Source organism: Nannobrachium achirus, assembly GCF_963921795.1.
Source record: "Nannobrachium achirus genome assembly, chromosome: 16".
Classification (NCBI taxonomy): Eukaryota; Metazoa; Chordata; class Actinopteri; order Myctophiformes; family Myctophidae; genus Nannobrachium; species Nannobrachium achirus.
In genome coordinates, this window is record NC_137823.1 from 35,479,336 (window position 1) to 35,507,083 (window position 27,748).

The 27,748-nt window shown below is 41.6% G+C and overlaps 1 protein-coding gene across 1 annotated transcript in view; it reads right to left on the reverse strand.

The window, feature by feature from the left end:
* The window catches only part of klhl29 (kelch like family member 29), a 373,908-nt gene that overhangs the window by 337,934 nt on the left and 8,226 nt on the right, over nt 1-27,748 (reverse strand). The window contains exon 2 of the mRNA XM_080745146.1: nt 18,758-18,826. The gene's annotated coding sequence lies outside the window, so the exon portion shown is untranslated. The remainder of the gene's footprint in view (nt 1-18,757; nt 18,827-27,748) is intronic.

Here is a 27,748-nt window from a genome sequence, read left to right on the forward strand (position 1 = left end):
TTTTTATCACGATAAAAGATAATATCGCTTATCGTCCCATCCCTAGTGCCTCCAAGCTCCACGCTCAGCTGCCTTGTTTAAAATGGTTGGCTTTAGCCAGCACCATGGATGTAAACACCAAGGCAGCCGTTTTCTCAGAGGACCCAGCCTCCTACTAATAACAGTATAATCAGAGGAATAGGTGCTAGATGCTTATTTGTATCTGTCTACATTTGCACACACAGATATTCATTATTCGTTAATTTATTTATGTTTTATGACAGTATATCAGTATGTTTACGATGTGGTCCATTATCAGTTTATTTAATGCTTCCGTTTCTACCAGGCAGCCTCAGGCTCATCAGAGTTTGTATTTCAGGTTGCTAGATACAGGTTTATATTCTGCGCATAGAAAAGGCCTGTATTGTGGATTTATGCACTATATGTATCAATATTCCCTCAACTTAAAAACAAGTAAATAAGAGATGGAATCACATTCATCGTAATTGGTCAGATGGAAAGGAACAGACACATAAACTCCTAAACACACACATAAAATCCTGTGCATAAAGCTAGCTTCTCTTTAAGGGGCAGAGAAGGATTAGGACCTTTCACATTTATATAGTAGTTCGCTAAATGGTCCGATTTAAGGGCAAGTTGCTAATTGTTGCATTTGTCATTCGGTTGGGTTAGTGTTCACATGGTCGGTCCTCTGTTAACCACTTAAACTGTTATCCGAGGTAAAACAGGGGTCTATACTTGTTCCCCGCCACCTTTCTTACTACTATCTCTTCACCGAAAATCGTTTTTTTTTTATGCATTTGTATTAAAGCTATACTGTGTAAGTTGCTCAACTAGTGGTCTGTAGCAGTATAGCAAACCGCGGTCGCGTCTGCTTTTTTCGTCCGTTTTTCGCCGCGGACCGGGCCGTCAGACCACCGCGTCCGCCTCGCCTTGCCGAGACGATTTCAATGAGGTCTCCCGTGTCCCTCTACGAGCAGCGGTTGGGGAGTTACATGCTAGACTTCTAGACCAGCAGTAAACAAAGCTGTTGAAGCAAGCTATTTCCTGAAAAGACGCAAGATGCACTGTAATTGGCCGGTAGTGTATCATGTGTGTATGATTTGCGATGTGATTGGCCAACGTATACACAACGTATACCAGATGATGCAGATTACGTCATTTTGCCGCGAAATTCTCCCCCCTTCACGGCTCATAGAAAACATATAAAGAGAAGGCTTCAGAAGCTGAAAATAACGGAGTGGGTGTTCTAAAACTTTAGCGATTTAACAGTTCGGACAATTTTAAGATTTGTTTTATAAAAAAAGTTACATGGTATAACTTTAAGTGTTCAACTACAGTATTATGACATGCCCAGACTAGGAACGTTCTAAGGTTCATTTGTAAACAAATGACACACAGTCGTGCAGGTCATTCATCTATTGGACAAACATTTCCAAAGGAAATTTTCTTTGTCTCAATAAACAAGTTTCAACAAGCAACTGTGAAATGTGATCTTCAGCCCATATTTCCAATAAAGCCTTTATCTCGCCATTTAGGGCAGCAGTGGCTCAGGGGTAGAGTGGCCAGTAGAGCGGCCGGATATCATGTCTTATATCAAGTCTGTACTGTATATAATGAAGCAAATAGTGGTTCATTTGGAACTGGACAAAGTCTCAACTTTGTTTGGTCATTTTCATAGATGGTTTATTACGCAGTGACTTGAGAGTCAAAATACATTGAAACCAGCCATGAATGTAGTCTTTCACAAAAAGTAAAGACCAACTGTAGAAGTAAGGAAGACAGTTGCTCATGTCTTTCTTTGTGCATCGTGGGCGGGTTTGTGGGATTTATCCTTGATTCCCCCTGCAGTGCTTAATAAAAAAGCGATTAACAGGAACCGATTGAAACAATTTCATCTTGCATATCTCGCTGCTTTTATAGTTAGTTTTATGTTGTTTGCAACACTATAATTGCTCCCATCTTGGCCAGGGCTCCTTCGAAGAAAAGGTCTTGTAATCTCAACGGGATTCACCTGGTTAAATAAAGGTCTAATCTCCTAAGGCTTTCCAGGTGGGGAAAATAGTTTTATATAGTCCAGGAATCACTGACAATTACCTAAAAGCCACAAATCCTTTAGGTAGGCTTTTATTTTGTTTGTGTGTCTATGTGTGGGTTATTACCTTTTGTCACTCTTTCATTCCTTTCACCTTTGTTGTCGGGCGACTCCCAGTCGATAAGTCAGTTGCCAAAGTCAAATACAATCTAGACCTACAACGGTACATCACTACGCACAAATATAAACTGACAGACACACCAATATGGGCAGTTATAAAATAAGTCATGTGAAAAGTAATGATAATCAGAATCAGAATTTTGTCCCAACACTAGAAGAGGATAACTGGGCATATTTGGGGTCCGATTTTTGCACCTCACGACAATGGTGATGGGCGTTCTCGATTCAACGCTGGTCTAAACTGATAATCTGCCTGAATGATTCAGTAGTGTGAGGGGTTTACAGACATAATCCTAATGTCACTGACTGGATCCGAGTCTCCCCGATTTCAAATCACATTTATCAAAACATCTTTGATGTTCACGTACGCCTTGAAATCCTGCAGTGTAAAAGGAACAGCAATGGGAAATCCTCAGAGCAGTGTTTTTCTCAAGAGCATCCAGCTCAGGAAAGCGATTCGAGTGTTTTTTATTTAATCCGTACTGTATGTGTGTGTGGTGCTGGTGAAAGTGAGTGCATGCATGCGTGAGGGAAAGGAAAGGAATGACAGTGAAGAGTGAGTGTGTGCGACCCGTGCGTGCATGTGTGTGTGAAAAACCTCGCATTTAGTTTTTCAGTGCAACCAGTTGAGGACGTTCGGCTGCCTCCATGTTTGTTTTGCTCTGCTCTGGAGTCACGTTTGATCACGTTTGTCAGATCCAAAGTCCCCGGAATCCGCACTCTGTTTAGTGTACAGCAAGTGTGTGTCTTGCATTTTGAGTGCATCATCTGTTGTGGACGGTCTTACGATTAAAATATAAAAAAATGGGGTTAAGTCATTATGTCTGTAGTCTCCCATGGATACATTTGAAACTCCTGTAGTATGCACCCGGCATAATGGAGCTTTGTCATCATCTTAGGCTGCTCATTGTTCTGCTTTGTTAGGGGGATTTTCTTCTGTGACCTTGCACGTTGGAAAGGGAAGCAACTCAACAACCTCGTCTTCAAAAAATCTGTTTGCCAGGATGCAGGGTGGCAGAGGAGAGGAAATTTGACTCACAAATTCAACCTGCAGTAGAAGCGCTCTTGTCAATGTCTCAAAATCTGATTGCTTTGGCATTCACATCTGAATAGGACTTGGAGTGTAAAGCATACACCGGGGCAGATGGCGCTCCATCTTCAAAAGTGGCTGGAGAAAGTGTTGCCTCCAGACACGCCAAAGCCAATCAGTGTGAGGGAGGGGCAGAGTGGCCAGGGGCGTCAATTGGGTATGGCAGGGGTATGCAGCTGCCATACCCTGGGTCCAGGGGGGAGAATAAAAGTTACTTTTAAATATAAATCCATGAATGTCTCTTTGTCTGTGCTGGTTATGTTAAATTACATTAAAATAACTACAAATGCAAAATGTAACAACGGTCACTTTCACAAGGTATTATAATTATATTCTCCACACTTTTATTCTCCCCATCTTGACAGAATGGTATATTCCCAGGTTCCGCAGGTCAGCTGCACAGGTGCAATGCATTTTTTATTGTTAATTGTGGCACGTTTACTAACATGCCAAGTTTAGCTGCACTTGAACAACCGTTCCAGACTGCCATATCCAGCCCAAGAAACCTTAGAAACCTGTGTAAAAAACTGACAAAACTATATATATAATTTTTTTTTCAGACATCGTGAAACGCCTCGCAGCGCGAGGCGTTGTGAGCATGTAGACCTGCTATTTTCACAATAGAACCGTGTTATACAAAATGTAATGCCTCTTTTCCATGAGGACTCCCATCTTTGCCATAACCCAGCTTTCGCTGAACTGACGCCACTGAGAGTGGCCTGTGTATGCGTTTCCTCAGACTGCTCTTCTCTGCTCTCTTCTGGCAGTAATGACATCCAGAAGGAAAATCTAAATGATTCAGACATATGGGGGTAGTAAATCAATAACATTCATTCGGTGATAAGAGCAAACTGATGAGCGAAACAAATGCAGAATGTGTATTTGGAGAGCGAAAATAATTTGTGCCAACCTTGGACTCAGTTTTATCAGTGTGACATTCAGGCAGTGTTCCCATTAACAGCGAAAAGGAGACTTGTACAGTGTAGAATATCGGCTTCTGTTCAGCTCCCAAGATTCTTCACTCCAAACGCAGTTTGGACGGCAGTTGGACTTTTACTCTATGCCACAAATTTGTCTTTGTCTTTGGAATTTGCAATCACAAGCCAAAAGACACAAGATTAGGGCCCATCAGGGAGTTGGGGAGATGTAAAAAAATAACTTTGTCCACTCCACACGAACAGCTCAGCCAGCCTGTTAGTTGAGGCTTGCAACAGCTACTTAAATACTCCACCTCGGCATTGATCAGGCCCTTGTGAGCATTTTGCTATTTAATCAAAACACAATGGGGTTGAGGAGGTATTGTTTCTAGGCCAAGTAAAACGGCGGCCTGTTTTCTTTGCTGGTTAAAGTTACGAGGCCAGGCGAACGAACCTACGGTATGAGGTTCCTCCTGTAATGCCTTCTCCATCTGTTCCACCTCGGCCATATTGTTCCGCTGTGCCTATCTCGAGGAGGGCGGGAGGCCATTTGAGTGTAGTCCAGGCTGGGGCCAGGGTAGCGCACCTTTTAGCCCTCTCATGCTCTATTAAACCTGGGGATCTGTCAAGACCCCATACCCCCACCCCCCCACCCCCCCGGCTGGGGGTAGTGGGGGTATGGGGTCTTGACAGTTCCTGGCTCATAGCCTTGCCACTGCTACAATTACTAGCCCCACGTCACTCGTCCACTCTGCTACCTTGTTTAAAGCACCTCTGATGTAAACAAAAAGCAGTGGCTCAGAGGACCCAGTCGCCTACAACTAACAGCAGACAGGAGCGAGGAATCAATGTTTGATGTTTATCTAGTATTTTTATCCGTCTACATTTATTTGCATATCACATATCTTTGTTGTGTTTTTAGTTTTGTCTTTTTATTGATTTTTTGTCTAACAATCACAGTCTCATCAGAGGTTGCATTTCAGGTTGCTGGATACATTTTAACATTCTTGTTCAATCTGCATAATTAGTGCTTTCTTTACACAGGTTTTACTACAAAAGCCTGTATTGCGACAACACAGCACATCAATAATGTTTTGTGCAATTAAAAACTACGGTACTTGAGAAAATGGGACATGACACACATTCCTTGTACAGGCTAAACTGGTCAGACGGAAAGAAACACATATATGCACACCTAAACACACACAAGCACACCTAAACACACACACGAGCATAAAATCCCATGCAGAAAGCCAGCATCTCCCTCAGAGGTAGAGAATGATTAGTCTGTGCCTCGGTCACAAGGCCCTCCCCCCCCTCCAATGCCAAATGTACAATCTATGATTGTGATTTTTTATTTTGGCCGTGGAGAGTTGCACAAATAAAATTGGAGAGAGGGGGTCATGACTTTGAGAGTCAAAATACATTGAAGCCCTGACTGAATTGGAATAGAACAAATGCCTCAAGTTTAGTTCGGTGGTCAGCATGTCCCGAAGCCCTTACGTTTTAGTTTTACCATTAATTACATTTTTGGGAAATGTTTTATTTTCTTTTTTATGGGCAAAAAAAACATGTGCCTTTAATGTGTTCCAGTGGTCTCATCGTGCTTAGCAATAGTAAAGCAAACAGCACAGCGTATACGTATTACTGTATCATGAGGCACATGCCATTTAGACATCAACAGGGTGTTGGACAAGTAAGTACAACCAGCATCACCTGACGAGAATATAAAAATGACTGTAATTTTTCTTATTACCTGAGCCCCAGAATAGAACTGGAGCGAATAAAAGGATTACGTGCTCTAGTCACAGAAAGAAAAAAAACATGCTTCTGATTGGTTTAAGCCAAACGCAGGTCATTTCATTGCAAAGGACAATGTCTCTTTCATTTCCCCACCTTCCTGTTTTAATTGAGCTGAACCTGAAGGCTAAAATAAGAGGAGAGGAAGGATAGAGAGACATCCACGTGGACAGAGAGAGAGAGAGATCAGGGAGAGAGAGCCTCCAGTCAGCTCCAGTAGTGAAGCCTTGCTGACCCAGATCCTGCCTGAGTAGGGATGATATTAGCAAAGCAATTAAGTGAGATGACAGCCATCAGGCAGGGTCGGACTGACAGGGATAGTACTCTACTTACTCCCTCTCTCTCTCTCTTTTTGTACTACACCCAAACCCACCCCACCCCCCCCCCCCAAACCCCCTCGTTTTCGCTCCCTCTTTTCGCTGTAATGGCTATTGATTTTCTCACGGCCAAAACAAGAAGTCCCTCTCAGTCTAGGAGTGGATGAATTGGTAAAAAGATGAAAAGGTGAAAAAGAAGAGAGGCGGTGTGTGTGGTGTGGTGTGATGGAGTGGGGTTGGGTTTGCAACCCAGTTGGCTCCCTGTGGAATTTGGCATCTGACATGCTTACATGCCAGCATCAAGAGGATCGACACAGTCCAGCAGAGATGAGAGGGGACTATGCATTTCTACTGCCAAAATCCATCCAAGTTTGTTGTTTTACTCAGGGCTTTGAAATTATATTATTTGAGGTGGTATAAGGCTGTCTAAAAGTTATTACTTGCGCCAGCAGAGCGCACAAGTACTGCGTTCGGTGCTGTCTGTTGCCGGAAGACAATACAAAGGCAGGGCCTTTAGTCAATGAGGGAGCAGCATTTTCGGTGACGTCACCACCAACAAGTGCGACCTGATATAAATAACCCCCCACTCTAGATGTGAGGTCACCGAGATGTCACCACCAAACAACACGTGTCATCATACTGTATACAAGTACCCAGCGCCGATCTAAGTACTTGCGCGCTCTGCTGGCGCACAAGTAGGCCATATATGGCCACGAGTGCACAAGACAAAAGTTGGCACCTCGACAGAGTCTAGTCTAGTTGTCTATAAATTGGGTGGAAGAATGACAGACGAATCGTAAACATTTTGAAAGCGTGGTGCGTGGGGGCTAAAACAAACAATTGTAAATGTATTTGTTATAGCACTGGGTAGAGCTGAGGGGCTTAAAATGGTGCATTCACAAAATGTGGTATTATTATTATTAATTTCTACAAATCCAAAACATGTCGCATTGCAAACCGTTATTTTTTGAATTTTTTGTTGACTTCAACGTTTTCAACTCTAACATTATGCCCAAAATAGGGATGTCAGTGTTAATGTGGTTAAATATGCAGAACTTAAAGGAGTAGTTTACCCCCCAAATGACTTTTCTATTGATTACTCCACTGAGACTTGAGTTCAATAATATTTTTAGTTTTTTGTCACATTCCTAAGACATTGATTACAATCAATGTATCCCCACTGATTCATGCATTTGGGTCCCCATCCGGAATCAATTGTGGTAAATTTACTATAATAAATGTTTTGTCTAATCAATAAACAATAAACAAAAACTGAAAAATATGATTGAAAAAAGTCATTTTGGGGGTGAACTACTCCTTTAACCCATTTAGGCCTAACCTATAGAATAGGGCTAAATCAGAAATTAGCCTACAAAACAAATATGTTGCTACATACTGTACATGTACTGTAAGCCCCTCCCAAACAGCAAAATGTGTTCCCGGCCTGAATGGGTTAAATGTGCCTGTCCAGTTGCAGGTTTGACATTTCCCAAACTGTATTCTGTTTGTCTGAATAAGTCAAAGTCAATATCAGGAGGAGTCAGCTTTTATCTGAGAAAATGAGGAGAGGGAGGGGAGAGTGACAGATGTGCACCGGCAATCACAGAGCAAACAGGATTATGGGAAATCTCATATAGAACATATCACACTATGACTGCGTTAAAATAGACCCCGATCCATACATCCAAAATCAGATTTGGAGCGATTATAGAAGACAGCTTCACTTATATCACAGGCCCAGTCAGCTGTCACAGTGCAGGGCGTGTTGCTCCATCCCAGCATGCTTCACTCCAGGCGTGTGCCATGTATATATGTCACGGGGATATAGAGAAACAGGGAGATCGAGAAACGGAGCGCTCGCCGTGCTGCACGGCGCCGTGCGACACTGCAAGCGGCGCGAAGGCCAGCGGTCCTTGGTCCTGCTCTTCGCCCCCGAGCGCCGCAGGCGCGAGTGGCCGCGAAGAGCGGGCCAGGGCCGCGCGGCCGGCGGAGCGCCGCGCGAGTTACGAAGCCGTGGTGAATGCAATCGTTATATTTATGCCCAGGCCGTAAGGCCTGGGCAAGCGCACGATAAACGCCGAGCTAGGCTAGTAAATAAAGAAAGAGCGTCGCAAACGAGTGACGTCAGCGCGACAAAACAAGCGCTCTTACCACGCTTTCACTGAGTTACCCGAAGTCCCCGTAACATATATATGTTTGACATGTCTCCTTTAATCTAATCTCAGCGTATGGCCACGAGACTGACACATAATGGACGGGGGCCAAATGGAGAGAACAAAACAAATATCAATAAACGCAGAAACCCTCGAGCACAAAATCTAAGAAAATGCATAATGACATGCCCAAAATAGGGATGCCAGGTTGAAAGTGAGTAATGTTGCATGCTACACCATATGTTCAGTGGTGTAAAGTAACTAAGTACATTTACTTAAGTACTGTACTTAAGTACACTTTTGAGTTATTTGTACTTTACTTGCGTATTTCCAATTCCCGACTTTTACTTCTACTCCACTACATCTCGGATCCAAATATTGTACTTTTACTCCACTACATTTATTTGAAAACTTTGGTTACTAGTTACTTTTCAGATATAAATTGTAATATTATAAAACATACATAAATCACTTTGGCCCTATTTTATACCTACAGTAGCCTGTTTGAAAATAGCCAATCTACAAGCTCACAACTTGTTAGTTTGTAGATCGGCTATTTTCAAACATTTTGTACTTTGACTTTTGGTACTTTAAGAACTTTTTGATGCCAATACTTTCATACTTTTATTCAAGTACATTTTGAATTCCTGACTTTTACTTGTAACAGAGTAGATCTACATTGCAGTATTGATACTTTTACTTAAGTAAAGAATGTGAGTACTTTTTCCACCACTGCATATGTTCCATGAGGATGCACTTTTATTTAACTGAACTAATCATCTCACCAGTCTATACATAGAATACATCAGGTATATTATCATTTTACATTCAGAGTTATTTCATGCCTTGTTTGTTTCAAAGCGTGAACGCAGAGATCGCTCCAAATAAGTCAGATTCCTTTACGGTCCCGGTGGTTCAGACATCGCAGGCCCGTAAAATTGATTCCGATTCCAATTCCAACTTTGGCATGAAGTGAAAGGAGTATAGCGTTTCAGACAGACGGTTCTCTGAGGTATTTACTGTTTTTCTTTCATCAGCCTGACTGGACGGGGAAGGTCACCACCATGTATATATGGATTTGAGAGCTCCTTTTTCAACCACTCTCCCGGTACAAGAACACCTGCCCTGTCTCATGTTCCAAAGATCTGAAAGGATTTCTTTCTTATTATTATTTTTTTCTTCAAACAAGAACGTCTGCTTCTATCAAAAATCAATTTTACGAGCGTTCATTTTTTGGTTTACAACGCGGAGGGGAAAGACGAATGGGGTTATGCAAGCAGCAGAAGCGTATTGTGAATTTAGATCTTCTTTTGTTTTCCTTGAGTAAGCAAAAAGAGTGACGGAGGGCTAACGCCAAAAGATGATGGTAACTGCAATAAGTAAGGTGGATAGGGATGGGACGATAAACGATAAAAAACACTCGCGATAATCGTATCATGGAGATTTAATTTATCGTGATATCGTCCTCTGTCATGCACTGGGATCAATTCACCTTTTATTTGCTGAGCTGCATATCTGGTACCTCTTAAACCCTATATAATTGGTAAAAGGTACTTAATAATATACGTACTTGATACAGTCTTTTTTTACTCTCTATCAAATGTCTTTGCCAAAAGATAGCTGAAAAAATAGCCTGTCTACTATCTACAAGCTGAAGCTCACAACGCGTCGCGTTGCGACACGTTATGAGCTTGTAGATCTGCTATTTTTGTGGCAAATGTTCCACCCCAATATAATGGATTTTGATTATCGCAATAATATCGTAAATCGCGATTACTTTTGTCACAATCATCTAGATATGAAATTTCCATATCGCCCCATCCCTAAAGGTGGATGCTTTTAGGGCAAAAGTTATTGAGAACACAGTGTACGGTGAAGGAATGCACCTTCGCAAGTTGGGGCCACCTTTCCCCTTTTTTACGGGCCCCTATGGAATCACTTTGACATCTGTGCTACATATGTAGTCCACTCTGTTGTGTTGAACAAGGATCCTTTTAATACCGCTAAACTTCCACTGCAATCCATGGATCAGGAAGACCGATTACTGGTGGGACGCTTCCTTATTGCATCATTAGGGCCAAATGGAGGCCATGATTGAACAAATCTCTTTTTCACAACCCTGGCAGACCTTTTCCCTATATATGACCTGCACTTTGCCAGAACTCGGTCCACTGCTTTAACATCTGTATTAGGCCTGTCGTCTCTGTTGAGGGACTTCAGCAATCCCAGTTTTAGATAGACGCCTGTAGCCTCCACTGAAAGTCGCCAATTCAGTGGAAAATACACAGCTATAATTCTTCTGTGCCTCAAGCAGAACCAGTACCCAGGCCAACCTTGGCGTCTGAGTCACGCTCGTGAACAGCAGTGGAAAATGCCATAAAACATCCGAGACCATCCCCTACACATGTAGGATGGAGATATGCTCCTGTAATGAGCTGCACTCTGCACATGGCTATTAAGGCTTGTGTCAACATAAGGGGAGTTATCCAAATACTACAATACATGGGTGGATGATACTGCCAATTCATTCTTTCAGAGTCCATTTTTAATCCCACACAGACTGACCATGGGAAGATAAGATGGAACATTTGAATTCTTTGATAAGAGAATTAATTTCAGCTGAAGAACGAGAATGTAATGATGGTTAAAAACAAGCTTTCACCCTGAGCATGGGAATTGGCTCCTTTCAAATGCATCTGACAGAGGCCGGAACAGATGACAGTGACCGCTCACACACAATGTCAACGCATTGAATGACACCCAACAAAGGCATCTTTGTGCTGTGTAACAGTTCAATCCGGGACGGACGGGGAAATGCAATGCTTACAACCAAATCTAAAAAAGTGTCCAAGTCAAACTGAACATTTAATGACCCTTTATCATCCTGATGAAGGATCTATAATAACCACGTAAACCCTTGAAATGTTGTTGTCTGGGGTAACACAAAACAAAATAACCACAGATAAAATTGTTTGCTGTAATGTGCACAGTTACTGTTGATTGAATCGGGCTGCCGAAATCGGTAACAGTATTGGAGAGACTTGCCCAATGTTACCTAATTAATGACGACATGTCCAGAATAGGGAAAACTGAGCTTAACTCAGGCAGATTTCTAGCACCTCACAGCATCAGATAATGAATGTTTGAAAATGTCTAAATACTATAACCCGTGCAACTACAAGTTTCCTGGGACTGTCCTCTTTAGTATCTGATCTAGTGTGATCATTCTGCACAATCAGGGGCTTCTAATAACAGGAATAATCTAGTTATTAAAAAGTCTCATAGTGCATTCTCAAGCATTCTTATCACGCAAACTACTGTGGAACAGAAATTCACACGGCTAGGAAGAACACAGGCAAAAAGGATATTACTGCTATTTTACATAAGAGAACAATGGCTGTTGATGCCACTCCGTTACCTAGATTTCAGATACACAGTGCAGAATATCTTCATTTCATATACCTCCAAATGATACAAATATCCTCTCCTCCTTAACATTACAGGATTTATACAGGATTTATCATACGGCGCAGCTTACCACATCTTGATAGGTTATGATAAAGCATGAGAAACTACTGCAAAACCACAACAGAACATCATGAAATGCATTATTCCTCTGCACGGATGAAATTACTTTTTTGCTTTGCTGCTGGAGCACAAATCTCTAGCTGAGCTGCAGGCAAGCACAGCATCTTGATGTGAAGGAAAACAAACTGTATGCCTCATCAGCAGTGATAACCATCTTACAATATCATGGATTCACTGTGGGCCTCTAATGACACGATACAGCTAGAAATATCATGTAGTATTGATATCAATCAGGCATGCCCCACCAGAGCTCCAACGCAGATAGTCTGTCAAAAGAATGGGGGAAAGACAAAATCAATATGGCACAGACGCAGGCTGTATGAGGACGTTTCCTTACAAAGAATCCGAAATAAGAAGGTCGACATGTCAGATGTCGGCAATGACGGCGAACTCGAGAAGACTGTGGCTGACAGGAACGTGTCGGACGGATGGACGTAAGGACAGACAGACAGCTGGCAATTTTTCAGCTTTCACCTTGTAAGTGCTACACTTACCGGCACAGTACAATCACTCAGTTACTCACAATCTGAACTGAAGTGGACTTCAATGAAGAAAGGGAGTTTGTACATAAATCTTGTGATTTTATTGTTTTCTTATTTTATTCATAATATATTTGTGTAAATTTCTACATTCATGCTGTGAATAAAATAAAAAAGAATTGATAACAAAAAAACGAAGAAAGGGAGTTTTTCCTGTCCAAATGTTTTGTGCATTTTTAAATGCAGAATAGAATAGGTATAAGCATGTTTGTAATGCATTATAGACATGGGATGTATTGCAAGTGTTACCACACAACTACCACTTTCACATGGTGTAACTCAAGCCACTGAAGTTCACTTCAAGTGGAGAAGTGGGCAACCTTGTTAAACCCGTTAAATAAAAGCATGTGTAAATGGAAGGCAGATTATAGAGCTCCTAAAAGAGAGGTGGCCTTTTGCATAGCCTGTAATAATGACTGCAATCAGGAGGACTACATACTAGGACAGTGTTCAATATACCAATATAGCACAATGAAGCAAAACACAGCTCTCCATTGGATGTGCTAAATAGAGGATGAGCACAGCCCGTCTGTCAGCTGCGTCACGCAGAATACATAAGTACAGTAGGGAGGGCCTGTTTCTTTGTTTTTACCATTTACAATTAAAGGCACTTTGCAGAAGCTCTTATGCAGAGCAACTGGCTAGAGTAAGAATTCTCCATTAAATGGTCAAATCGGAAGAATGCTGTGTGTGTGTGTGTGTGTGTGTGTGTGTGTGTGTGTGTGTGTGTGTGTGTGTGTGTGTGTGTCACACAAAAAAAAAAAACCCCAACACATACACCCCTCGTCTGAACTGAAGGAGGAATTCCCAAGCTATCCTGCCAGCAATGAATGATTCATTCGTATTATACCTTATATTTACAGTCTAGTAACAGTTAATAATGAATAAATATACAACCTATCAACAATGAACAGTTACAGCATTTATCCTTAACAGGCATCTGTCATGGTTCATCCCAGTAAGCAGTTTGTGCCCGAGAGTCAAGCAGGAGTTAATAATGCAAGAACAGAACAGAACATATGGGGTCAGGCTTGGTCGTGAAGCCTGATGGCTACTGACACAAATAACTGTCCAAGTTGTTTGGATAACAGTTGGATAACGAGTAGATCGTACGAGCTTGGATAACAGTTGGATAACGAGAAGACAGTACAAGCTTGGCATTTGAGTGAGTGACACACATAGCATTTTGTCACTAAGCCGCGCAAACAACATACGTACAGTATACCAAGCATCTATCTAATAGCATAATTAGCATCCATCTAAATGGTCAACCAGCAGGGAATGCATACGCGAAGATGAGTCTTTTTTAACCCCTCGCCCCCGACCCCAATACCCCCTGCCGGGTTGACACTTCAGATAAATGGCTGTTACATCACGCAAACGTGTTTGCTTTACTCAGAGAGGTTCCTCTCCTCCGCCTGAGACGGTGTTTATGCGCAGCCCAGCGCCCATGCGTGGCTCCTTAATGGCTGTCGTTGAAAGGAGCCGAGGTCAGCGCTGATGCCGTTGCTAATTATGCCTCCCTCCCACCTCCCACCCATGCCAGGCACAACTCATTCACAGATATTAGGCTCAATGGGGTGCCATGTTGTGACCCCTGCTGTGCGACTGCCCCCCTGGGGTGAAGTCTGTGTGTGTGTGTTTGTGCGTGGGTGCGTGGGTGCGTATGTGTGTGTCTGTCTGTCTCGCCATGGAAGACCCTTTGGGAGTTTACGCTCCTTTAACCACCAACTGGACCCCCGCTGTGCCCTGTCTTAATCAGTCTAAACATCAATGTTTATGTGACAGCAGTACAACTATGTTAGTGAGATGGCACGTGGTATGGTCTCTCTCTAAGTCTAATTCACGTGTGCATGTGCACTCGTGCGAGCGTGTGTGGGTGTGTTCTATCTTTATGGCAGTGGTGGAAAAAGTGCTCACATATTTTATTTAAGTAAAAGTATCAATGCTGCAATATAGAAATACTGTACTCTCTTACAAGTAAAAGTCCGGAATTCAAAACGTACTTAAAGTACCAAAAGTAAAAGCAAGCTCACAACACGTCGCATCACAAGCTTGTATTTTCAAATAGCCTAGATAAAAAATAAGGCTAAAGTGGCTTCATAATATTATAATTTATACCTGCAAAGTAACTAGTAACTAAAGTTTTCAAATGAATGTAGTGGAGTAAAAGTACAATATGTGGAGCAGGGTGAGCACTGTGGAGAGAGGCCTGCTTCACGTGTGGTAGAGGTGGAGAGTGGAGAGACTGTGCAAACCTGACCTTGACCCCCCTTCCATGCGTGGGGGGAGGGATGCACTTCACTGTGAACCTCGCAGCATTCCATGTCAGAGGTCACATCATTAGTATCATTACATTTACGCTTAGCACACACGCACTGTTAGCCAACACGGTCCACATACATCATTTTCTGTCTATGAAGCAAGTTAAAACATCCTTCTCAAGGGCGTGACTGCCGTTCTCTCAGTCAGCAGGTGAGGGAGGACTCAGTGCCTTGTTGCCACAACCCTTTAAGCTCTATATACTTTGTACGATCAATAGCATAGCTCACAACCCACAATCACAATGCGGTATGAGCTTGTAGATCTGCAATTTTCACATATGTTTTGAAAATGTGGAAGATGTTTTTGTAAATTTGTCAGTTTAAAAAATACATTTTGAAAATCTTGTACATTTTTGCCTAAAATAGGGACACCAGGTTGAAAGTAGTTAATACAGTGTAGATAGGGACTGCACTCCCAAGGCAGGCTATTTTTAAACAGTGTTTAACTTTTTTTTTTTAAGGTTATTTTCTGGTTCATTGCTGCTTTATTGGACAAAGCGGAGGAAAGATGATATATTAAAGGCACACCAACCCCGGTCTACATAAGTGACTAGCCACGACTGAGGTCGGCAGAGTTGATAGCACACAGCCGTGCTTTCATCCTCTTCAGTCAAGGAGCACCTTTAAAAATTGAGTCAGAGTCCTGTCCTTATACCAAACATAATGTTCCAGGCAGGTACATTTATGGAAATAAATGACATGCCTATTAACTAGGTTATACTGTATGTACAGGTATAGTGAAACACAAGCTTCAGTAATACTTAAAGAGGTGGTGCCATGATTTTGGTACTTTCTGGACATTACTTTAGTCTAGATCACCCAACGTGCCCCCGCCGGCGGGGGCAAAAGGTGTTGACCTCTGAACAGCTGTCAATAAATGTCAATAAATCAATAGAGACCAAATAAAAGTACAATTTCATTGTTGATTATTGTTACAGTGGTCCTACAGTATAGTAATCAGCTGCCATTGTACTTTTCATCCATACATTACTCATATTACAGTATTATTACTACTTATTGTTACTCGTTTTTATCATTTTTCACCCTATACTTTAACATTACTAATATTACAGCACTACTCTCACTAAAACATCTGTAGAGTTTACATAGTTTGGAATATATTCATACAATTTTGCCTATCAATTGATGACACCTTGGTGAACAATTTCTCTATTCAATATTTATGTTTTCAATGAGGTCTTGAGGCTCATTCATTATTCAGAAGGCAAATTTTCCATAGGCGGAGGTCTTTTTCAATCCTCTTTTCCTAGCTAAATAATCACAGCAGGACAATTTGGTAAGAGAAATGTGATGTTTTACACTGCATTTGTGAATTTTCAGGGGTTAGCTGACATTTGGTGGGACAAGATTAGCCACAATCATTGTAGTTTTGTGTCCACAACTGTTCCAATTTGGGCATACATTTTAGGCGGATTTTTCCCCTGGACCCCCCTGGGGCTTAAGAGGTTAAAACTTGTGAGGATTTCATGTCTGTGTATTTTCGCCTTCCCATCGTAAGCTGCAAGAGTCTCCTGACATATCGAGACCAAGTGCTTCCCTCCTTGACATTGACTTGATATCGAATCATGTTTCTCAAAAGAATGAGAAAGTGAAAGCTATTTTTTGCAGCTTAAGTCTGAGTTACACCAGCGTTGTGAAGCAGTCCTTACAAATAATTTAGGTGAAGTGACAAGCCTGAGGAAGGTCTCACGACCGAAAAGTTGGTCTTTATTAATTACTCTCTTGAAGTTGCAAGTGGCAGTGTGCGGCGGGTCTGATCTTTTTTAAGATTCCATGCTTATATGGTGAAGTGTTTAAAAAGAACAATATCCATTTGAGACAGACGGGTAGGGAGGAATGCAAGTGAGCAGTGCCAAAGACAAATCAGGTATTTATAATGAACTGTTGCAGGCGTCCACCAAAAAAAATAAAAATGAAATTGAGTATGGTAATACCCAATCATTATAAAGGAGGAAATAGGCCTGTGTCATGCTGACTTTAATTGGCCTTCTCAAGAGGAGAGGTGCAGTTTTCATTCTTGTCAGCAGGTGAAATGTTCTCAGTAAGTGAAAGGCTCCTCTAGGCACTGTGTGCCACAACAAACTTCCCAGCCCATGTAGCAGGCAGACCCACAGCTGATGGTACCTCTGTCTGAGTGGCTCTGCCTGTTACCAGGAGACCAGTTTTCCTCCTCGCAGGAGCTTGTCATTTATCATTATGCGAGGCTGCCTTGAGACTGATTCTAGCAGACAGCTCCAGTTTACCGTCAGGGGGCCCCCAACATAAACAGCGTACAGCAAAGCAAAACAGCCATGATGATGGCCGTCACTTCACAAGGCGCGTAGCCAGGAACCAACAATTACCAAGCATTGTTTCAGCTTATAGAATCACCAAGAGCCAAATGGGCGGCGCCAGTACCTTTTTGATCGATTGGATTTGTCACATTTATGCCCAGCTGTAGGAAAAATATTACTATTTATTATTTTATGCATACGTAACTGTGTTGTGTTTTCAATTGATTTGGGCTTTCTAACACACGCCACTAAAACACATCTGCCATGCCATGGATAGTGAATCCGGGCATGGCCGCTGGATGAGTGAACATAGCGTGACATGAGCGCAGCCTTGTACAGCCCATTGATCATACGGCAGACAGCGATTCTGCACCTGAAGCTTTCCTGATGAGGGGCTGGACCCCTCCGCAGAGCACACATAATGAGTCGTGTTAATCAGTGATGCACTGACCCGGGACGGTCACAGCCAAGAGTAACAAAGACATGCATTTAAAAATGTACACACACACACACACACACACACACACACACACACACACACACACACACACACACACACACACACACACACACACACACACACACACACACACACACACACACACACACACACACACAGCCCCCGCCCCCTATGTGCCTCTGGGGCTCAGGCCTGGTCACCTCGCTCAGGGATCAAAGGATGTGTGTCGTTTTAATCAGCCACCGCAGTAGGCCACCCCATTAATTCAATTCTATTTCATCAGTGGTGAACAGACCACCAGAGGGGTCCACACATTCCTAGAGTCCTTCGGTCCACGAGTAATCCTATCTCTTAATGACCCCAAGATCAAACTCCAACCGCGTAATTGCTCAGCGATTGCTTTTTTTTTTTTTTTCTTGCTTGCTTGCTTGGCTGCTTGCTTGCTGACAAAAAATCTTGAGATCTTTGCGGACTTGGGCTATTTTCTGGACACGGCAATGAAGTCGAGCAGAATTAATGTCACTGTGAAGTGTCAAGTAATTTCAGCAAATCAACAACCCCCAACACCACTAAACCAGGTCAAGACCTCAGAGAACCATACAACCACACAAGAAAGATCACGCACCCCAGGATCACATCCAACAATAGAAGAAAAAAATATATATGTATATATATATTATATATATATATTATTTCTTTTTCATATATGGATGTAACATATTTAAATCAATTTACCCCCCATCAAGGAGCACATGAGAAATAACCCCCCCCCCACCCCACCAAGGAGCCCAAGCTAAATAAACTGCATTTGTGAGATATTATACTGTATATTAGCAAGCACTAAAAGCTGAAAAGTGTTTCCAAATTTTCTAAGAAAGAAAGCCAGCCAAGAAAAGAATCACATCATTATTCTAAAACAGGAATTCAGGAGGAGGTAAAAACAAAGTAATCAAAAGGCATACCGCCTGTGTGGCATTTCAAGGGCTTTTGTTTTGCTACGGCATAATGAAATGTTTATTGGGACAGGAGATAATGAGCAGCATTTGATATCTTACCGTACCTTAGGTCTCTGGTGGACAGGGATGCTCATCACAGGCAAATTAGATCTTTTGAGTATTGCCGTCTACACCTGCGGAAACAAGAACAGCATGCGTTAGCTGACCGGGAAAAGGCTTTTACACTGAAAATCACTCAAGTCTAGTGACCCCAATCATTCCTGTGTACTGTACGCCATCTGTTCCCATGATAAAAATCAGACACAGTCCCCCGCCTCCGACCCTTGCAGTGACAAAAATCCATTGAGGTGAGGAGTGATCTCCATCAGGAGATTTATTAGTGTAATCCTTTGGACCTCGGGAACAGACAAATTACTCCACAGAGAGGTGCACTACCGTGGTAAGACCTATCAATAACAAGCCCTGCGTCTGTCCCGGGAGCACACTGACTGGAGGTCAGCACCAGATAGAACCGAAATGCAAAAGGTCAAAGCAACTACGAGGCTGGAAATAAAGATGCTATGAGGAACGAAAGTGGTAGCAAACAATACAGTGATAAAACGAGAATCCTAAAAAATTAAAGGGAATTTATATATTATCTGAAGGCGTGAGTTTTGTTTGAGAAGAGTCATTTCAAAGACCTCCATTGTGGAACGTAAACAAGGGCTGGTGTTCACAAACGGCAGCTTTCTGATGTGATGACTCCTCTGTGGCAGCCTTTGGAAGTCACCCCGCCATGCACCATGACACCATCCCACTGTGTGACTCTGTGGGTGCGTGTGCGCGTGTGACAAACTTTGGTCTAAACATTCAGTGTGCGTGTGTGTGCGTGTGTGTGTGTGTGTGTGTGGAGACAAGGCACCTCTATCTGGACTTGTGCTCTGATATGCTGTCTGAACTCTGAATCAAACGGTCTTTAGCAGTGAAACACAGCAATCTCGTACCTAAAAGCAGACCAACATTCTCTCTTATCCCAGATGGCATTCAGAGAATGCCACAGCAAGTTCCAAGCTTTGTGCTCCATCAGGTTTCTGTTCAAATTCACACACATTATCTGCCAGGTGTATTATTTTTTAACTGTTAGTTTTAGTTGTTTTTTCCCCCCATTGTCAATTATTCTGTCTATATAAATTTTCACTGCATGCCACGTACAACACTATAGTGCAACTTGCACTATTGTGCTATATAATCCATTACAGGTTTAATAAACACATTGACATGCCCGCATGGCGTGCTAACTGTGGGGTTTACAAGCACCGATACTCTACATTCACACAAATTCAAATCATTTGAGAATTAATTGCAAAACACACAGATGGCCACTGCACAGCAGGGGGGCTTACAGGTCACATATAACTATATAAGTGCTATTTTGACCAACGTGGATTGTCCATTTAGTATTTAGGTCTTATTTAATGTTGATGATTAAAATGGCAAATGAGAAACAGTGCATGCCTGCACAGCACATATTGTGCAGAAACACAAGCACACAGTTCAGCACAGTTAAGCAGCACCTCCTGTAAATGAATAGACAAATTGGCATGTAGGCCTCAGTTCCTCGTAGCCTAATCAGCAACTTCAGAGTGGATCAGGAGGTAGAGCGGCCATATTGGAATTGGAAGGTTACTAGCCCCTCCTGGCTGCGTGTTAAAGTGTACTTAAGCGAGAGCGAGACAGACGGAGACACTGAACCTCTAACTGCTCCCAATGAGCAGGTTGTTCCCTTGCATGGTTTCCACCAACTTTGGTGAGTTAATGTGTATGTGAATGGGAAATATATTGTAAAGCGCTAAATAAATGCAGTCCATTAGCACCACGTGCCAGGCGATTTACACCTCTGTAGCCTACTAAAACAGAGCGCCCTGCTATAGAAAATGCCCATTCCAACAAGCACTGAATCGACAGAACATCCAGTTAATGTACAAGTTTGTTTCATCACATTTAACGCCACTGGTGTAGATCTACCGTATGTCATGTCCAATTAGAACGCTTGACCGCTATTGACGGAGATCTATGTCATGTCCGTGTTTTCAGTGATTCCGATAGAGAGTGCTCTCCTGCAAACAGCGAGCAATCCCAGGACGCCAGAAGAAGAATACAACCGGAACTGAAATAATGTGAAAAAAAATCCAGTTTGTCCGCTGTAACGTTATCAGATTGAGAAAAATCCATTCATCTCTGGTTTCTTTTCCCAGATTGTGTATCGGTGAAAACAAGCTGTATTCAACACTGCCCACAACTTTAGAACGGAAGATTGCGGTTACAATGTTATTTTTCCAGTGGAAAGAAGAGACACGAGTTTGTCCAATGTCACCTCTTTTGTTTACATCCACGTTGGAAAAGGAATTGTGGATCTCGAAGAATATGGTAAAATCTGAAAACGCTAAACGGTGAAAACAATTAGAGAAAAAAGCAATGGCTGGCAGAGATCTGCCACTCCGTTGTTACACCTTTCTAAAACATACCTGGGTTTAGAGAAGCACTCATCTGAGAGGGTCATACATGCAGGGTTCCCACATATCTTTACCAATTAATTTCCAAAACGTTTCCAGAATATTTAACCCGATTTCCAGGACTATATAACAATAATTCAGCTCAATAACAGGTCGCTTACTCCTATGCGCAATGCCCAAAAACAGGTAGTGTATGCCAGTGGTTCTCAACCTTTTCAGGCCGTGACCCCCGAAATAATCATGTTTTAACTGGGGACCCGGCACCCTGACGAGTACTAAGAGTTGCGGAATTTTGTATACGGTTCTATTGTGAAAATAGCAGATCTACGAGAAGTTGTGAGCATGTAGATCCGCTATTTTCACAATTTCTCTAATATTTGACAATTTGGCCAACTGAATTCGTCGATTCATCGAGGTATTAACAAAATCAATAACCAAAGACAATGCATAGCTATTTTTTCAAGGACCTTCCAGGACCCTTGATCAATTCCAAAACTTGTGCAGTACTGGAAAAAATATTTTTCTAATTTCAAAATATTTCCAGGAATTCCATGACCGTGGGAACCCTGTACATGTCTGTCAATCAGTAAAAAGCAAAACTAATTTCTAAATGTCTTCAAGCCAGGCATTAACCCCTCCCTGCTCCAATGAAGTTAAGTATCTCACTGGTTGCTGCTGCTGGGTGACTTTTATCAGTAAAGACTTTGAGCAAGAGTCATGTCCAGTAGATATAATGGTCTGCAATGCATAATGTGTGCACTCACACTCCATAGCTAAATCTGTACATCAGAGATAATGTATTATTATATCATCTTCAAATTGTTCCTTCTTGCATACGCACACACTATTATACTCAAATTAATTGCATTATTCTTTATCTTGTTGATCTCTGCTTTTCTGCTTTATCGACCTAGATCACCAAATTTCCCCTTGCAGATTAATGACATCATCTTGTGTAATTTTATCCAAATTAATGGATAATAAAATGGTTCACAGAGTCATGGGAATACACAGGGGTTAAATTGGGATTTGTAAAGAGGGGGTGCCCTGATCCACATACAGTAGCTAGGGGAATAGGCCTACACACAGTGCACTTTAAGGGGATGTGGGCTACATAATTTTCTATTAACATAAAGAAATATATATTACTCTCAAAGGTATTTACACTACAGCCCCTTTATTGAAATTTACAGCCAGATTTCCATCCTGTAACTTTCTTTTCACAACACAAGTAGGCTTTTCAATTGATTTCACTCCAGATAGGACCACAGTGAACGGTTTCTGGGTAGCAGTCTCTTTCTAACAGTTACAGCCGAACCCTGATTCAAGTGTCCTTGTTAAAGTGAGATGCGAAAATACGGGCAGAAAATATTGGTTCAGTATCAGATAGTCAGCAGTTTGTTTCTGATTTACTTTAGAACATTTTTATTAGCCCCTTCATTCAAGAACCCTTTTGGATGCAATTGGATTCCTCTGCTGTAGCACTTCGGACTGACTTATATTTTCAATGAAATGTAGCCTATATTTCAATGAAATGTAGCCTGTATTTCAATTAAATGTAGACTATATTTCAGTTACTATACATAATGTTACCGTGTGGCTCTGCAAGAGGCTAACCATCTATGAGAGGGTGATGTCTGATGTCGCTGGACCTTTCAAGTCAGATATCCTCAATGGAGCCTTGCCATTCCCATGGAATAACAATTTTAATGTATGTAATGCTGTACTGAAGGAGCAGGAGTTGAGCTCCAGTAGGATTGGGTGCAATTTAAGGAAGCAGAGCTCTGCTCTGGCCCAATTTAACCCCTGGGAATACATGTTGAGGATCACATGGGTTCAAGACCCAGCAAGCTGCACTGTTACATTTCTTAGTTTCCTTCTTTTTCCTGTCAGAATATACTGTCAAAAACTAAAAAAAAAAAAAAAAAAAAAAGAATCAACTATTTTTGAGAATGGCATGCTACCCGCTCTCCTTAAAAATAAAACGGCAATAACGTAAACAGACGGGAGGAAGGGAGCGCTACACTTCAGGCAGAGAAGACAGGGAAACCTTTTCAAACCTAAAACTCAACTGTTATGCTATTTAATGCCGATTCCTCACATTGTGCTGTGCTGACTCCAGCTCCATTTGACACGCATCACATTGAGCTTAATGGTCTGTAAAACACGAATGTACTGGAAAGGAGTTGGTAGTGTTAAGATGAAATCTGGAAAATTAAGACACGTTTGAGTCCAGAAAAAAAGGTCAGCTTTCCAGTATGATAATTGGTAATTGTCGAGGAATGGAAACAGTTATGATGCCAGACCATTTTTGAGGGGCTAATTAAATACAGCCGCTCACAGGCAATCTATCTATCTATCTATCTATCTATATCTATATATATATCTATATATATCTATATATTAGGGCTGGGATGCGATTACAATTTTTAATCTAATTAATTACAGGCTCTGTGATTAATTAATCGCAATTAATCGCATTTAAATCGCACATCGATATTTGACCTGAGAAGCATTTTTTTTTCAAGTAAAACACATTTTGTTGTACGAGTTAATCAACGAGTGAGTTTTTTAAATCTAAATTTCGCATCCACTGGGCCAAGCAAAGCGCTCTGATCGGCTACTCCCTTTGCGTTTGTTGTCTCTTCTTGGTTGGTACATCGCTATGATTGGTATGCCCGAAACTGAAGGTTCTGTGGTGCAAAAACTAAGTGTGATTAAAATGCGTTAATTTTTTTAATCACGTTAATTTTCTGCAATTAATTAATCGCAATTATTCAGTTAAAGTCCCAGCCTTAATATATATATATATATATATATATATATATGGCAGAGTGTTTGGCATAGTTGTGTATTGACAGTAAAAGTATTTTTTAGTTTTATCTCCTTAGTCACTACTTCTGCTGTCTTTACTAGGAAATGACATGAAATCCCCATAGGAGAAATGTTTACTATGCCATGAAATTAGAGCTGCTTTTTTCCATTACTTCCACACAATGCAGCATCATTAACTACCTCATTGGCTTCTCCCTATAGATTTTCCCTGTGTGTCTTCTCCCTCTTAAGCACTCATTTGCATATCCATAATGCACGACACACACTTTGTGTCAAAAGTCACACGCGGATGACGTTTATAATGAGAAACTGCCTCAATAATTAACATGTTCTGTGTAATCTAAAAAAACAGACACAGTAGAGTGGAGCCTATCATATTAAAATAGATCATTAAATAGTGGAACTTGGTGTAATGGGTGGCCATGTTTCTTGTTTATTAATTTTATGGGTACTTCACGCTGCAGAACTAACTTTTCCTCCAGAAGGCACATCTCTGTCAGTCAGCCCGCAAAGAGAAAAAAAAAGTGCCAATTATTGTAAAGTTGTCAAAAAGAACTCCAGCAATAAATCATCTCTGTAATTATCAATTGATTGAAGTAGCCATCTAACTGTGAACCAGACTTGGAGGCATAATACATCAATTTTAATGTCATTTCTCAATAAAAAATACTTGGCAATCAGCAGAGACCAATTAGGGCCTGCAAGATAGAGACCCGCCATTAATAATCAAACTTGGCTCGCCTCTCACCGGCTCCATCCTGAAAAGGCAAAAAGCCAGTGGGGCTATTTTCAAATGGACCATTCATTTTACAGAGCCTATACAGTCTCAAAATTCAAACACATGACTTGGAAGATTTATGTGTCTAGGAAAAGTGTCTAGGAAAAGCGACAACTGAGAACTCTTGAAAACGGACGGGAAATTGTGAGCAGCCTTATTGCCAGGCAGCATGTCAAACATCTATTGACCAGCTGTAGCACCACTCAAAGATTTTTCGACTAACATCCAAAGGCTAGACACTTTCCAAAGGCCAACAAATTCATGTTCTGAGAGGGGATCAGATAAGGTCCATCTAATATTGAAAAATAGAAATGTCCTCAAGAAAAGCTATAAAAATCACACACCAAACATCTGCAGGCAACCAGGTGTACACCAAACATCTGCAGGCAACCAGTAGTGACAAAACATAGCTTTACAAATGCAGCGGGAGCCTGCAAACAGTATGGTCAGTTTTATTAGAGCAAATTCTCTCTGTCTTTGAATACCTGGGAGAACCTAACAGTAGCATATAAAGCATACTGGCAGCACAGGTCTCAAATAGAAACACTGTTCTTAATGTCTTTCCACACAGGAGTTTGTTTCAATAGGACTTTCACTGTTCATTTCCTTGGCTGAGGATATAAGCAATAATTGCCCAGCTTTCAAGTCCACACTGAATGAATTGGGGATTGTAAAGCAAAGTTTAGTAATCATGGTTCCACTTGAACAGAGACTGTAGTATGAGAAATGTCGCTGTAAACGCTACTTCATTTTTCTCCTGGCCCACTGCAACTAATATCAATAGACACTTGTCCCATTTTCATATGCGTATTTGTGCAGCCTGCCGGCGCAACATGTTTAAATGAATGTGGCACCGTTCAATTTTTCATACACACTGCTTCTCTGTGTATCAATAGCATCAGCAAAACAACACGGAGAGTGGAGACTGGAACACAGACAGCAAAAGTGCACTTCAGCAAGCAGTAAATAAACAGCCTCTTTTCCTTTATCAGCCATTTACTTTCAGGTGCAATACATTCATTTAAGAAATAGACTAATGACCCTGATCCAGGTAGCCTACTTATATACAGAGCATTGGTAGTCTACTGCCATGATGAAATTAATCAGAATTCCAGTACATGCATTATGGTGTTACCTAATACTTTCTATGACATTCCAGGCACTGGGAAAATACATGTCTTAACGGCTAATGCAAACAGGTTGTGAATAGGACACAATTACAGATTCACATCACACCAGATGCGAATACATGATTTATGTATCCTCTTAACTCAAGAGCCACCTTTCAACTTCCACTGTTGGGAGTATGCAAATCAGACATGGCGGCAAGTCAGTGTTATGTATACTTCCATTAACTGTGGTCTATTTACATACTCATTTATCGATAGAGAGTCATGATTTATAGCTTCACAGTTGCAGAGCTGAGCAGTCTCAGTAAAGAAAACGATGTTACAGTAGAAGAGTGATGATCTTCCATCATTAGACGCAGGCACACGTTATTCTTCGATGTTTTAAAACTCATCTATTCTGGGTTTGTTTGCTGACTGTCAGGTTTTCGGTATATTGCCCAGGGGACTTGACTGATCAAATATGATAGACATGGACATATTATAGTTAGACACATATTATACTTTGTATGCTTTGTCTTCTCCCAAATGGCATCAAAACAAAAGCCACACAGCAACCATCTACTTTGGAAGCATCGCAACACACAGTTGCTATTTTATGAACTAGCATCAGTAGCATCAATGTAGCCCCCTTCAAACATATTTTTGCCATACCTTATGATATATGTATATATTTTTTATTGTTTTATAAGTGATGAGGGTAAATGAGTTCAAGTTATTCAGGTAACATTTGTTTGGTTCTTTCAGTGATCTATGGTCTCGTCTGCCTACAGTAGCTAGTATCTGGCATAAGCATGACACTCCAACCTTGCAACTTTGCAGAGGCCCCGTCTTTAAGCCCCTCTTCTCCTCTCTTCCAGACAGATTAATTTATTCAATTTCAAATAAATTACATAACGCAACCCTACGCTCCTAAGGGCCAGAGAGTCTCAACGTACCTAGAATAGATTTTATATTTCATTATGTATGATGTTTATTCCAAACTCGAGATAAGCTAATAAAACACACCTTATTAAAGTGACTGTGGTCCATAAAGGAGATGCCAGGGGAGCTATGGCTGTCAAATAGTTTCGGGGCAGAATTACAGCAGTAGCCAGGCTTAATGGGAGTCTGCATAAACAAAAATATGGCACAAATGCCAGCGGCAGTAAGGAGTCGGGAGGAGCCAGAAGGTATGAGAGATTTTCCATGATAACCCCAGCCAACCCCCATCCCACACAAACACAAATCTGCAACGTCATCATGTGAGGCTAACAGGCTTAACATGCCCCCCGTAGAGCCACTCACCACGCAGCAGGGTCATAGCCTGCAGGGGCCTGGAGATGAGGCCTCCTAGGGCCCTCGTCCCAAACCAAAGCCTCGCCCATTGACCGTCAACACGTCAAGTGGACCTGACTGAGCCTTTTGCATAGTTATTAGAAATATTGCAATGGCTTATATTTTCCCCTATCAAATAGGCAAGATAGAGGTTGTCATTGTTTTCTGCATTAAACCAAACAGCAGATGGCAGTGGGTTGAAGCTATGCGATCATTTGGAATTGGTTACTTGGTGCTGGTGAGTGTGGCCCTTGGCCCTGGCTCTTGGTGCGAGCTCATTACCTCAAGGCCTAATGAGTAGCAGCATTATTGTGGGCCAGGGTAGCATTGGCTCTGCTTCTTGGAAGAGGAAACGGAGCAGCAAGCTACAGTATGGACTTAAAAGAAAATGAAAATATGATCATACACTACAGGGCTGGATAATACAGAGGGATCCCAACAAAAGTTATGTGTTTTAGCAATCTTGTGATCAAGGTCGGATTGTTTTGTTTTCTCTGATCCTGTGAATAAGACAGCCTTTCCTCTAGACTCTTTGATATACTGTAC